The 15790-nt window shown below is 44.0% G+C and overlaps 1 pseudogene; it reads right to left on the bottom strand.

Annotated features, from left to right (window-relative positions):
* Positions 1-15312: 15312 nt before the first annotated feature.
* On the bottom strand, positions 15313-15430 carry LOC126254141 (5S ribosomal RNA; annotated as a pseudogene).
* Positions 15431-15790: the final 360 nt, after the last annotated feature.

Here is a 15790-nt window from a genome sequence, read left to right as displayed (position 1 = left end):
TACAGGCAGTTCGCGTTTCTTTTTAATCCGTGTGCAACAGCAAAAAGTCGGAGTTAGAATAGGGGGGGGGGGGGCTTAGGGCATCCTTTACATATGAAGATTCTAGAAGAATTTAGTGTTAAATACACTGCTAGCCCCGGCACCTCGCAAGCTTACAAAGACAACCACTGTCTTTGCATCACACAGAAAGACTTGTTTTAAATAAAGCAGCAGTCGGATGCAGCCTCCCTTATCTCAAGGCACGGCTTACTTCCTAATATGAAAATAAGGCGATGCTACAGATATTACTTACTGCTTGAACTTCTACTGAAGAACGAAGTTTAGTAGACCATAAAAATGTTACAAACGAAGACTATATTTCATTAATAAAATTAGTAATATTTGTCTCCACCATTACTTCTTTCTCTAACCTGTAATTAAAAGTTTGTAATTAATGGAAACAGAAACAAGATGGATGTAAAAGGCAAAGATGACAGGCAGAGTGGTGAAATACGACTAAATTTAGACCCGGAGTAGAAGAAATATACATGACGTTGGCGCAGAGAATTTAAATAATAGTAGTATAAAAGTCGAATGCCATTACTTAACAACGACGAAGTAAAAAATGTGAGAAAATTATGACATAATTTTGTTTCAAAAGTAGGAAAAATGTATGAATTTCTACGTGAAAGGGAATAGATGGAAATACCCAAGACAACGTTCACATTTTCACTCAAAATGTCAAAACATAAATTATTTATTTCCGCCAGAAAATCTTTTTTATCATTATGGGAAAAACGTTATAAATTTGCAGCTGGAAAGGGGAGGTTACCGATAATAAATACAAACGTTGTCGAACTTTTGACAGTGTAATTGGCGATGAAAAAACACTAAATCTATGAACAAACGAAATATTCGCAGCGCTAAAATAATTTCCATTTTATGCTCGGGTGAAAACAATTATAATATAGTTTGGTTACAGAGCATATTTCTATATGGCATGAACAAAAAGGAAAAATAAACAGGCCTCTTCAATTTTCTATAGTACCGCAATCGCTTGTGAAGTAAGTTTCTTTACACACATTGTCACAAAAATAGGATGGAATAAGAGGACAGCGTGAGTACCACTGCGGTGAGATCTCACTATAGTGGAATGAAGAGTAACAATGTAGTGGACAGTAGAAACAGATAGGCACTCGAGTAAAATTCGCGTGCTCGTGTTTGTAGCCGGCCGCTGTGGCCGAGCCGTTCGAGGCGCTGACGTCCGAAACCGCGCTGCTTCTACGGTCGCAGGTTCGAATCCTGCCTCCGGCATGGATGTGTGTGGTGTCCTTAGGTTAGTTAGGTTTAAGTCGTTCTAAGTTATAGGAGACTGATGACCTCAGAAGTTAAGTCCCATAGTGCTTAGAGACATTTGAACCATTAGTATTTGTAGTACAACTTTGTATGAACAAATACACAAATAGATAGGCACTGTACACTTACGGCATTATGATCACAAAGCGTGCAGCCAACGCAGCTTATTTCGCGTCATGTACAGAAGCATTGTCAATGTATAAATGGAGTGAGGACCCACTGCATGCATTTATGGCAGTTAAGTTATGTACAAATATCGCAAAACTGAATGGTCTACATATTTTCAGATGGAGAGAGGCAGCGTTTACGAAACGGCGAAGATCGTGTATAGTTGACGTACTTGAGTCGGTCTTGGTAGTCTCGTGGTAATGCGCGTATCTGGGAAGCAAGAGGTCATGGGATCGTATCCCCGTCGGACCCCTGAAATTTACAGCCTGCCTTCAATGTCACTTTCATCTCTTAACGATGCGGGGAGTCGCCAGGAACGAATTCCACGTTAAACTGTAGGTCCCCTTTCCCCAGTTGTACAAATAGCGTATATTAGGGACACGCAAGTCGACAAAGAGGCGTCCAATTGAAAGATTTGCATCCGGCCATACAGCCACACGAAATTATAATTATTGTTACTTACTTCTGTAGTGAAAATGTAATGTATGTGAACTAATGGTACAATTAAGAACAACTACCGCGAAATCTGCGAAGGTCGCTGTGAAATTGATAGAAGAGATTAACATCGACTATGATGGCACATGAAGACCGAAAGGTATGCTACAGCTGAATACCTCACCATGCAAGTAAACGGAGAGGTCAAAAGTTATGGGAATGGTGTCCCATGTGAAGATGTGCCATGTATGAGGCCCGAATGTTACTACTAGATGGGTCTAACGCGAAAAGGTAGACACGGTAGGTGTACAGTCTGTTACAAGCAAAAATATATGGCAGCACGCAGCGAGTTAAGTATCTTTTAACGTGGGATTTTAATCGGAGCAAGATACATGACCAAGGCACAACTGAAATTGCACAGGCATTCGGAATTCCGAGGACAGTATTGTCTGTGGCGGATCTTCAATACATCAGTGTTTCCCTACGCATAAACCGCAGCACAAGAAGCCCACTAGTGTTTGACGAACGGATGTCACGTGACAATCGACGGTCTACTCTGTGAGACCACAGCCCATTTGAATATGGGGCGTTCGGAGCACGTTTCCGCCAGTACTGTACGTAGATACAGGGTATTTCAAAAATGACCGGTATATTTGAAACGGCAATAAAAACTAAACGAGCAGCGATAGAAATACACCGTTTGTTGCAATATGCTTGGGACAACAGTACATTTTCAGGCGAGCAAACTTTCGAAATTACAGTAGTTACAATTTTCAACAACAGATGGCGCTGCAAGTGATGTGAAAGATATAGAAGACAACGCAGTCTGTGGGTGCGCCATTCTGTACGTCGTCTTTCTGCTGTAAGCGTGTGCTGTTCACAACGTGCACGTGTGCTGTAAACAACATGGTTTATTACTTAGAACAGAGGATTTTTCTGGTGTTGGAATTCCACCGCCTAGAACACAGTGTTGTTGCAACAAGACGAAGTTTTCAACGGAGGTTTAATGTAACCAAAGGACCGAAAAGCGATACTATAAAGGATCTGTTTGAAAAATTTCAACGGACTGGGAACGTGACGGATGAACGTGCTGGAAAGGTAGGGCGACCGCGTACGGCAACCACAGAGGGCAACGCGCAGCTAGTGCAGCAGGTGATCCAACAGCGGCCTCTATCCATACAAAATTCAAACGCGGCAACCCCTCAGCGCCGCTACCATTGCTGCACGAGAGACATTCGCTAACGATATAGTGCACAGGATTGATGACGGCGATATGTATGTGGGCAGCATTTGGTTTACTGACGAAGCTTATTTTTACCTGGACGGCTTCGTCAATAAACAGAACTGGCGCATATGGGGAACCGAAAAGCCCCATGTTGCAGTCCCATCGTCCCTGCATCCTCAAAAAGTACTGGTCTGGGCCGCCATTTCTTCCAAAGGAATCATTGGCCCATTTTTCAGATCCGAAACGATTACTGCATCACGCTATCTGGACATTCTTCGTGAATTTGTGGCGGTACAAACTGCCTTAGACGACACTGCGAACACCTCGTGGTTTATGCAAGATGGTGCCCGGCCACATCGCACGGCCGACGTCTTTAATTTCCTGAATGAATATTTCGATGATCGTGTGATTGCTTTGGGCTATCCGAAACATACAGGAGGCGGCGTGGATTGGCCTCCCTATTCGCCAGACATGAACCCCTGTGACTTCTTTCTGTGGGGACACTTGAAAGACCAGGTGTACCGCCAGAATCCAGAAACAATTGAACAGCTGAAGCAGTACATCTCATCTGCATGTGAAGCCATTCCGCCAGACACGTTGTCAAAGGTTTCGGGTAATTTCATTCAGAGGCTACGCCATATTATTGCAACGCATGGTGGATATGTGGAAAATATCGTACTATAGAGTTTCCCAGACCGCAGCGCCATCTGTTGTTGAAAATTGTAACTACTGTAATTTCGAAAGTTTGTCCGCCTGAAAATGTACTGTTGTCCCAAGCATATTGCAACAAACGGTGTATTTCTATCGCTGCTCGTTTAGTTGTTATTGCCGTTTCAAATATACCGGTCATTTTTGAAACACCCTGTATCTGCACCGCATAGGCTGCAGCAGCCAACGATCGACGTAACACCTAATTCCTTCCCACGGGTTCTGGCTACCCAGCGTGAATCAGGCGGCAACTAGACCCAAACTTCGACGTTAGTTCAGCGAACACTGATGCGTATGGCGCTCAGAACACGAGATATAGCCTGCGCCTATGCTGATGACGTTTCACCGACAAAAGAAACTTCAATTGCGCGGTACATTATCAAAGACAGTCTACTCCTTACTGAAGAGAGGTAGCACTCATCGGCGATTCACGTTCTCTACCTCATAGTGAACCAGGACGCATCGTGTCCTGTGAGAAACGTCGACGAACAAACGCTATTAATCCACCGCTGGACGAACAGGCAATGTTTAGAGAAGCTGTACGGTCTGAAGAATATTTCATCGCATCCTCTAGGACCTTTATTGTGCTATACTTCGTCAGTTTAGTTACGAATCAATCCGAGTAGTTGAAGTACAGGTGCACCTGACGCGCATCTTCCCTAGGTGGTACGAGACGCTGCAGCACTTTGGCAGGTGTCTAGGAATCAACAGACACAGCGTGATGTAGACTCCAGTTTACCTCAGTTCCCCCCTGAATTCCTTGGATGTAAGTAACCAACGCTCTCTTTAAAAGCTATGAGAACCACTACTGCCAACAGGGCTAGAGAGAAATGAAATTTGGTGTTGTCAAACTGGGGCAGGCGATCTGTTTAAAATCTTCGTATCGTATGGACTGATTACGAATTGTTGGTTTCGACATTTACGAGTCATCAGAAGAACCACTATCTTGTTACGAAAGTAACAAGTCAAGCAGTCATCTAGCGGTCATCTTGGTCACTTCAGTTTATTTTAAGTGACCAGTGTGGGCGCTATATGACTATTCGACGTATTACTTTCGTAACAAGATCTATATTTAAATCTATATATATACTCCGAAATCAGTTGGTTGGTTGGTTGGTTTGGGGAAGGAGACCAGACAGCGTGGTCATCGGTCTCATCGGATTAGGGAAGGATGGGGAAGGAAGTCGGCCGTGCCCTTTCAGAGGAACCATCCCGGCATTTGCCTGGAGTGATTTAGGGAAATCACGGAAAACCTAAATCTGGATGGCCGGACGCGGGATTGAACCGTCGTCCTCCCGAATGCGAGTCCAGTGTCTAACCACTGCGCCACCTCGCTCAGTCAAGTGGTTCATGGTGACGGGTACCTTCCACCACTGGTAGTCATTGCCTTTCCTGTTTCGTTCGCAAATGGAGCGAGGGGAAAACTACTGTCTGTATGTTTCCGTACGAGCGCTGATACGTGAAATCTAGTCTTCGTGGCCCTTATGTGAAATGTAGGCTGGCGAGCGTAGCGTCAGTCTGCATTCTGTCGCAAATAAAGGTTCTCTATACTTTCTCAACAGTGTTTCACGAAAAGGACGTTGTCTTTCCTCCAGGAATTCCCATTTGAATTCACGGAACATTTCAGTAATACTTTAGAATTTATCGAACCTACCTGTAGCAAATCTAGTAACAAGCCCCCAATTGCTTCGATGTCTTCCTTTAATCCGACCCGATGCAGATGCCGAACATTCAAACAGAACTCAAGACTGGATCGCACAAGTGTACGCGGTAACCATTATAGACGAGCTACACTTTCCTCGAATTCTCCGAAAAAACCGAAATCGCCCATTCGCCTCCCCTACAGTCGATCTCACGTGGTCGTTCCGTTTCATGTCGCTTTGGAATGTTAGCCAAGATACTTAATGGACGTGACTGTGTCAACTTGCACATCACTAATATTTTGTTCTAACATTGCAGCACTACTTTCCCTACTTATCTTCGTTAGTATAAATTTTTCCATATTTAGAGCGTACTAGCATTGATCATGCCAAACCGAAATTATATGCAGATAATCTTGTATCCCACTACAGTCACCCAATGACCATACTTCCCCGCACACTACAGCATAATCAGCAAAAGTCTGAGATTTTTGCTCATCCCATCCGTCAGATCGTTCACGTACACGAAGAACAAGCACGGTCCTACCATACTTCCTTCGGCCGCTACTGACGATATCTTTGTCTATGGCGCGCACACGCCGTCCAGAACTATATACTGGTTTCTACAACTTAAATAAAATTACAAGGAAATGAATACAACTGGCTGCATACAGGTGTTGATATAATTCAACGGGACAGTTGAAAATGAGTGTCCCGACCGAGACTCGAACCCGGGATCTCCTGCTTACATGGCAGACGCTCTATCCATATTTATTTATTTACTTATTTTTGTTCGTTGTGTTTGGTCGTTGCGGACGTCACATGACATCCGTTCAAGTTCGTTTGTTGAACCTTCCACTCAGTTTTTGTAATACAGAGGCCAACCAGCACTCTGACTGAATAAAATGGCTCTGAGCACTATGGGACTTAACGTCTGAGGTCGTCAGTCCCCTAGACGTAGGACTACTTAAACCTAACTGCCCTAAGGACATCAAACACATCCATGCCCGAGGCAGGATTCGAACCTGCGACCGTAGCAGCAACGCGGTTCCGGACTGAACTGCCTAGAACCGCTCGGCCATATATCCACCTGAGCCACCGAGGCAACAGAGGATAGTCCGACTGTAGGGACTTATCTCTGGCACGCCTCCCGTGAGGCCCACATTCGCAACGTATTGTCCCGCACTGTACTTATAGTGCCCCTGCCCATTATACGCATTACTTGCGGCTTTACTGCCAATTCCCGTAAGAGTTCGGGCATTGTTGGTGCATCCGCACAGAAGAAGATGGTCAAATGGCCGGTGGGCCTTAACTATAAATGTCCAAAAGATCAGATACCATCTTCATATATATAACGTAAATAGTCTTCGAGCACTGAGAGCCCTGAGAACATATTCTACATGTACATCTACATACATACTCCGCAAGCCACTGTACGGCGTGTAGCGGAGGGTACCCGGTGCCAGTACTAGTCGTCTGCTTTCCTGTTCCACTCCCACATAAACCGTATGTGCGCTAATTTCTCGTATCTAAGTCTTCGTGGCCCTTACACGAAATCTATATTGTCGGCAGTAGGATCGTTCTGTAGTCAGCTTCAAATCTCGGTTGCCTAAATTTTCTCAATAGTGTTCCTCGAAAAAACTCTCGCCATGGTAGCCGAGAGCGCTAATGCGCAGCTTCCTAGACTCGGGTAGGCGGGCCGGCTCCGGATCGAATCGGCCCCGCGGATTAACGACGAGGACCGGTACGCCGGACAGCCTGGATGTGGTTTTTAGGTGGTTTTCCACATCCCCGTAGGTGAATACCGGGCTGGTTCCCACGTCCAGCCTCAGTTACACGCTTCGCCGACATTTGCAAACGTTCGCACTATTCCATGGATTACTCTAGAGTCTAGACGCAGACAGCTGGGGTATACTAATTCCGTCCGAAAGGGGGGGGGGTTCAGTGTGGCGAGACAGGACGGATATCCGGCCACCCTCTGCAGCTAACACTGCCAAATCAATAGTAACACGGCTGACCCCGCGTGAAGCGGGACCAAGGCCCCAAGAAAGAAAGAAAGAGAGAAAGAAAGTGTTCCTCGAAAGAACGTCGCCTTCCCCCCAGCGATTCAGATTTGAGTTCCCAAAGCATTTCCGTACGACCTGTGTGGTATGAACCTACCAGTAACAAAATCTAGCAGTCTGCCTCTGAACTGCTTAGATGTCTTCCTTTAATCTGACCTGGTACAGATCCCAAATACTCGAGCAGTACTCAAAAATCACTATCATCCTGTGTATGGTCTCCTTCACAAATGAAAAACATTGTCCTAAGATTCTTCCAATAAACCGAAATCGACCGTTCACCTTCCTTACCACAATCCCCAAGTGCTACTGGATACTGTTTCAGCCGGCCGCTGTGGCCGAGTGGTTCTATGTGCTTCAGTCAGGAACCGCGCTGCTGCTACGGTCGCAGGTTCGAATCCTGCCTAGGGTATGGATGTGTGTGATGTCCTTAGGTTAGTCAGATTTAAGTAGTTCTAAGTCTATAGGACTGATGACTTCAGATGTTAAGTCCCATAGTGCCAATTGATCCATTTTTGATACTGCTTCTGACGGTGACTCATAACAGTCAAAAGCAGTAAACAGTTTTAAGGCCATACAATGCGATCAAGATAACTACAAATAAGGAAGTATGACTAGAGATGTGGGCACTTGACTGAGTAGTAAGGATCCATAGTAAAATGTGAATCAAAACAACTGTCAGCATGTGTGTTGCAACATGTACGGTCTGGCAAGTATCAAGTTTCGGCCGCAGTTGAGAGTCAGCGCGACGAAGCAAAGAGGAAGAGTTCGGTCCGAGGCTGAAACGAGAAGTACCAGGAGAGCTGCGGCTCCGGTTCGCCAGTGGGGGAGGTAGCAGGGCGGCAGTAGGGTGGGGGGCGAGAGGAAGTTGGAGGGGGGGCGGCAGTCGTAAAGGCGGGCGGCGCGGAGCGGCCCTCGCCGGGCCCCGAAACGGCGGCCCGTTAATTGAGAGCTCATTTGCGTCCCTAAATTGCTAAATCAATACGGGCCACGCTTATTAAAGGAGCACAGCGGACCGGGCCCGCAGCGTCGGCCGCCGCGACCGGCCAAGGCGAACCCTCATCCAGGGGCACACGTCTTGCAGGCAGGTGCAAAGTGTTGCTCGAGACTAGGGAAGGGTGCCGCGGTTATTTAAACACAATCATATTCGTCACAGATACGTCTGTATTCAATGACACTTCCACTGAATTCCATTTAACAAAGCACGCATCATGTAACGTAGCTCCGCAGTTGAGACACTGCTCTCCTATCCAGCAGCCTCAGGGTTCGATCCCCTGCGATTTTCCTCAATCCCTCTAGACAAATACGGGAACAGATGCTTTGAAAATTTACAAGCTCGCTATCCTCTTCCAATTCGAGATTTTGCTCCGTCTCTATATGCTTCGTCGTCCACAGGATGTTTATTTCAGTCCTTCAAACCACACACATACGTATTGTTACTAGTTGAGTCACTTGTCAACAAACTAAACTGGCTGAAATAGAAATCATTACATCAGGAAGCACCAAACATTTTGGAAATGTTCACCACATAATGGGTACTAAGGAATTAAACTTTCAATCTATTCGCGCATATAGGATAGTTCGTAAAAAAATCCTAAAGTTAAATTTTGAAACTAATAGAAGAAATAAAACAAGTAAGAGATTTTTAAATTGAGAATTTGTGCGTGTTCTTGGTGTGACTTTGCTCCTATATTTTTGAGTTTTGTAACAAGTAGGTGATTCCATTTTTTGCCTCGGTATGTAGACGACTGACTAAGTTGTCTTCACTCATTTACTTCGAGCAGTGGTCTTATATGTTCTCGCCCCCTTGAAGACTAGATTGATGTCATTTCTAAGGTTTCTTCGACGTCCGGTTGGATCCAGCAGCAGCCAGCTTATATGACACCACTATGCGGAACACCTTAAGAAGTGGACTGTGTCAGTTGATTACATGCTGGTCGAAAAAAGTGAATCGTCAAAATACCTATAAAACGAAACCAATTCATCAAAATAGGTCATCTCATTTGGGAAGATGTATTCCACAGTCACGAGCTGAGGATAGTGGAGGATTCAGATCACAATAAAATAAGTGGTTTTACAAACGTACGTACCAACAGACTTGACATTTGCCTTCAGTACGTGCTATAAAAGGACAATAGTAGAAGAATCCTGGTTCTCGGTAAACTTAATCTCAGTTGTTCAGCACGGATCTGCAAAGGTGTTGAAACGTGTGATTCCGTACAGGGAATGCCTTCTTCATGAAGTTATCCGAGTCACTTTTCACAATTTCATACAGAAACTTTACAAACGTACGTACCAACAGACTTGACATTTGCCTTCAGTACGTGCTATAAAAGGACAATAGTAGAAGAATCCTGGTTCTCGGTAAACTTAATCTCAGTTGTTCAGCACGGATCTGCAAAGGTGTTGAAACGTGTGATTCCGTACAGGGAATGCCTTCTTCATGGACAACTGAGCAGGAGATACGCGGATGAATGTATGTAACTGTTCAACAGTATTTTTGTTAAACAAAGGTGAATACAGTCCCTTGCTAAATAGTTGTGAAAGCAGAGGACAAAACTTCACATATTCGCGTGCTGGCTGGAGTAGTTTCCAAGGATCAGTGACGCCAAAATAAAGAAAAGAATATTTGGAAGCAATTACGGAATTAATTTCTGATGAATATTTTCTTCCTTTGTTGAATGATGAAAGAATGGTATGGCTGGCTTTCACAGGTGTCTGTAAGTGCTTATTACATAGCCATAGGTCAGAGAACTATTACAACATTGTATTGTACAAGAACTGCTGACGTCATATCACTTTATGAGATTTAATAGTCCCTTAATCTACATCTCCAGAGATACCGTTTGGACGTCTTCGTGGATAACTTTGGCGTTGATGGTGATGACCGTGGAGAACATCTTCACCGGACAGTACTCAAATGGAAAGGCGTTATCGAAGCAAGTGGAGTACAATAATGTTCTCGAACTGCTGCTGGGCCTTAGGAAGCGACATGACTGAGACAAGGTATTGCAGGACACCGGGACGGAATTATTTTAGGTATGTATCTTTACTTTTATTTACTATTACATTATTCATTCCCTTAATTCCTTTGTGTACTGAGAGATTTACTTTTTACTGTTTGAATTTGGAAGTCTTGTTGCGAGAGCATATCATTTTGCCAGATACACTTAGAATACAGGGTGTAAATTTTAAGTTGACAAACCAGAATAACTCGAAAAGTAAGCTCCACACGAAAAAATGTGTAAAAACCAAAGTTGATTATTTTCGAGGGGGACATCTGCTGGTGCTAAAATTAGCCCGCCACCCCAACTCCCTGGGGGTGGGGCGGGAGGCAACTTTAAAATTTCAAATGGGAACCCCCATTTTTATTGCAGAATCAAATTCTACATAAAAAGCTTCGTACATTCTTTGTTAAGCTTTTGTTTTCATTCTTGGTAGTTGGCGCTGTAATTCAAGAAAATCCATGTTCTCATTTTTGCGTGGAAAATGGTTACGGATCAATAAAAAATACTTACTTACTTCGTAAATTTTGATTCGCTAAAACTAAAACTCTCCCTCTCTCCTCATAGGGTGGGGTCTGAGAGAGAGGAATTAAAGTTTTACAAATGTTGACCCACATATTAATTTTTTCCGTAGATTCGGATAAGTTTTGTTTGTTTCGCGGTCATGCGGCCACACAACTTTTAATCATCAAACAAATAATCTGACTACCTAACTAACTAACTAACCGAATCAATTCTTCAAACTTCAAACGTCTGATTATTTTAGAAAATATTTAATGTGTTAAATATTTTACATCAACCAGACATCTGAGAAAAAGTTTAGAGAATTATGTTTAAAGTTTGTTGGAAGTGAATAAGTGCTCTCATTATCAAACACTGGATGAATATATTCTTATCCAAAGCTAGTTTTTCCCGCACCTAAATGTTTATGGTTTCATGTCTTCTGACCTATCTGTCGTAAAACGATATAATTTTGCGTGTGTATTCAGTGGCATCTAGGTACTGTCTGAAAAGTGTGTTGGGAATGGAGTTGGTAGTAAAGAAGTAATAATACCCCTTAGCGCAATTTTCCGGCATGAACAGAGAAAATGTCATAAACGATAGACAAATTATTTTCATTTCACTGATTTGTGAGAGGGTGTCAGTGGCAAAATGCTTCCTGAAGGTTTGAAATTATGTTTAAAGCTTGTTGGAACTCGGTCAGTGCTCTCATTTTCAAATAATCGATGAATATAGTCGATACAATTTGCGCATAGAGAGCTCCGCTGTCTCTAGACATATTCATATCGTCCAACTGTAGCACATGTCTTATTTTGCAAAGTCCTTAACATAAGATCATACTTCTTAATGAGTAGATTAAGAATAATTATTTAAAATTTGTAAGTAAATTTTCTATATTTCCTGAATGCCGTTAGATACACAAGCTGCAACTGGAGCTATGAGCCGGCCGGTGTTGCCGTGCGGTTAAAGGCGCTTCAGTCTGGAGCCGCGTGACCGCTACGGTCGCAGGTTCGAATCCTGCCTCGGGCATGGATGTGTGTGATGTCCTTAGGTTAGTTAGGTTTAATTAGTTCTAAGTTCTAGGCGACTAATGACCTCAGAAGTTAAGTCGCATAGTGCTCAGAGCCATTTGAACCATTTTTTTGGATTGATTGGCGACTCCATAGTGTCCTGTGAACTACGACCAGATAATGGGTATACTTGAAAAGAGAGACAGCATTGGTCGTATATTTGTATTGTCGCAAAATCGGTTTTCTGTCACTGAGTGACCATCTTCAGTGCTGTATTATATAACTTAAATTAGTAAGCACTGGTGTCAATAAGCTTACGGCAATCACATAGACACCCCTTATCGCAATTTTCCGGCATGAACAGAGAAAATGTCATAAACGATAGACTAATTCTTTTCATTTCACTGATTTGTGAGAGGGTGTCAGTGGCAAAATGCTTCCTCAGTCTATGTGATTGCCGTAAGCTTATTGACACCAGTGCTTACTAATTTAAGTTATATAATACAGCACTGAAGATGGTCACTCAGTGACAGAAAATCGATTTTGCGATAATAAAAATATACGACTAATGCTGTCTCTCTTTTCAAGTATACACATTTTTTTGGAGCTATGAGTCACGAACCATGTAATATGAACCGGCTTAGTAATATACAATGGTGTGCAAAACTTAACAAGGAAAGTGATTTTTACATGATGTGTCCTTGCCGATTAACAATTCTGGATCGAACTTCGACCAGACGCAGTAAGAACTGCTGCAGTGTGGTACAGTACAGTACAGTATAGTACAGAAGATAACTGTAAGAAAGGCGTAATGAGACGAACAGAAATGGAAGTTTTATTCAAAGACTGTTATCATACTGAAGTCTACGCGATTCGTGATGGTCCTTTCGACATTACAACAGGCGAGACAGGGTTCGTAATAGGGTGCGTGGCCACCATTGACTGCACTGCAGGCTCTGCAACGTGCTTCCCTGCTGACCACGAGGTTGGTAAGGATTTCTTGTCGTAGGGTGCTCCATTCCTCCACCAACGCATTCACCACTGCTGGATGGTCTTTGGTGCATGTGAAACTTCTGCAATACTTCTTCCCAACGCATTTCGACGCCAGCCCATTCGCCGAATATCCTCTCGTTCCATGTACTCCTCCATCTTCGCTGTTCGATAAGAACGCGCATTGTCATCAGGTCAGGGCGAAATGCACACGTCGAAAGACACAAGTGGGGAAAGAGCATAGTGTCATAATATCGCTGAACTGGTGAGCGTATCTTGCTCAAGGATTCGAAGGTCGGTGTTACCATGTAACTTCTCCAATTTATTGAAAACTTTGAGGTTTGCCGATGATATTGTAATACTGTCAGAAACAGCAAAGGACTTGGAAGAGCAGCTGAACGGAATGGACTATGTCTTGAAGGGAAGATATAAGACAAAAACAAAAGCAAAACAGTGATCATGGTATGTAGTCGAATTAAATCAGATGACCCTACGGAAATTATATTAGGAAATGAGACACTTAAAGTAGTAGACGAGTTTTGCTACTTGGGCAACAAAATAGTTGATGATGATCGAAGTAGAGAGGATATAAAATGTATCTGTCAATGGAAAGGTTCGTTGGTTAGTTGATTCGGGGAGGGGACCAAATAGCAAGTTCATTGGCCCCATCGGATTAGCAAAGAATGCGGAAGCAACTCGGTCGTGCCCTTTCAAAAGAACCATCCCGGCGCAATGGCAAGAAAAGTATTCTGAAGAAGAGAAATGTCGATTTAAGTGTTACGAAGTCTTTTCTGAAGGAATTTGTCTGGAGTGTAGCCATTTATGGAAGGGAAACGTGGACAGTAAACAGTTAAGACAAAAGGAGAATAAAAGTTTTCGAAATGTGGTGCTACAGAAGAATGCAGAAGATTAGGTGGGTCGATCACATAACTGTTAAGGAGGTACTGAATAGAATTGGGGAGGTAAGGAATTTGTGGCACAACCTGACCAAAATAAGGGATCGGTTGATAGGACACATTCTGAGACATCAAGGGATTACCGGTTTTGTACTGAAAGGAAGTGTGGGTAGTAAAAATCGCAGATGGAGTCCACGACATGAATATAGTAAACAGATTCAGAAAGATTTAGGTTTCAGTAGTTATTCTGAGATGAAGAGACTCACGCAAGATAGAGTAACTGCACAAAACCAGTCTTCGGACTGAGCACCACAACAACAACATTCCCATGCAACATTATGATGGGTGGTTGATTTGAAGAAGGAGATCAAACAACGAGGACATCGGCGTCATCGGATTAGGGAAGGATGGGGAAGGAATACGGCCGTGTCCTTTCATAGGAATCATCCCGGCATTTGCCTGAAGCGATTTAGGGATCTCACGGAAAACCTAAACCAGAATGGCCGGACACGGGACTGAACCGTCGTCCTGCCGAATGCCAATCCACTGTGCTAACCAGTGCGCCACATTGCTCGGTGCAACATTACGCATCCCAACACAGTAAACGGGGACCCCCCAGAACGATCACGTTTGACAATATTCCTGGGTGCATTGCATGTTCCCACCTCTTTCTATATGAAGGTACCTTCAGAATCACTACTCCCATCCGAAAAGAACATGCCATTACACTCCTCGCTGGTCCAGTCCATATGCTCTTGACACCAACGCAAACGGCGCCACTGACGTGCTGGTGTCAACCGAACGCACTTGGCGCTATAGTCACGTTGACATCACGCCACGTGACAACGAGCTATCTGTGCATGGCTGGAAGATGTCTAGCAACATGGTCCCGCAGTCATCCATTTCCACGGTGTTAGTTACGTTGCATTATCTGTCTCGTCCTTAAGGTCTGCAGAGCAGTATGCAGGGTTTTTCCGTAAGAGTGTGCAAAAATGCAACACGACATAGATATTGCTCCACTGAACAATTTGAGGTAGGGAACCCTGGGTCGGGGAAGACAGCTTAAGGAGATACGGAAGTTAACTTGTCTACCGGTTTGTCTAGTATTACTGTTTTCTAGCAGCAGCAGTAACAGCAGCACTCCGTCTTCAGGCCACAAGTGGCCCATTGGGACCATTCGACCGCCGTGTCATCCTCAGTGGGGGATGCGGATTGGAGGGGCGTGTGGTCAGCACACCGCTCTCCCGGTCGTTATGATGGTTTCCTGTGACCGTAGCCGCTACAATTCGGTCGAGTAGCTCCTCAATTGGCATCACGAGGCTGAGTGCACACCGAAAAACGGCAACAGCGCATGGCGTCCTGGAGGGTCACCCATCCAAGTGCCGGCCATACCCGACAGTACTTAACTTCGGTGATCTGACGGGAACCGGTGTATCCATTGCGGCAAGGCCGTTGCCCACTGTTTTCCAACTTGTTTACAACTAACATGGGTACAAGTTTACACGCACTGTGCTGTTTAATTACATGTACATTTTTTAGTTCCTGCAAGTAAACAAGGACAACCCTGATTACTACGAAGTCAAGATGCTGGTTTTGTTTACATTACTTGTCCACAAGTTGGCTCTATTCTATCTTATTTACATTGGTCCATGACGGAATGTGCTATGAACCAACGACAGACCCATTCATTACAGTTTCGCAGAACTCACTGACGTGCACCTTGTGTATGGGGAAGTACGTTGCAATGCTCTCGCTGCTGAAAGCCTGTACAGAGAACGATTTCGTAACTATCATCCGTCATGACGTGTGTTTATTTC

This window comes from Schistocerca nitens, chromosome 4, assembly GCF_023898315.1.
Source record: "Schistocerca nitens isolate TAMUIC-IGC-003100 chromosome 4, iqSchNite1.1, whole genome shotgun sequence".
In the NCBI taxonomy this organism is placed as follows: Eukaryota; Metazoa; Arthropoda; class Insecta; order Orthoptera; family Acrididae; genus Schistocerca; species Schistocerca nitens.
Note: the sequence above shows the minus strand (reverse complement) of the source record. Positions and strands in the feature narration are given on the sequence as shown.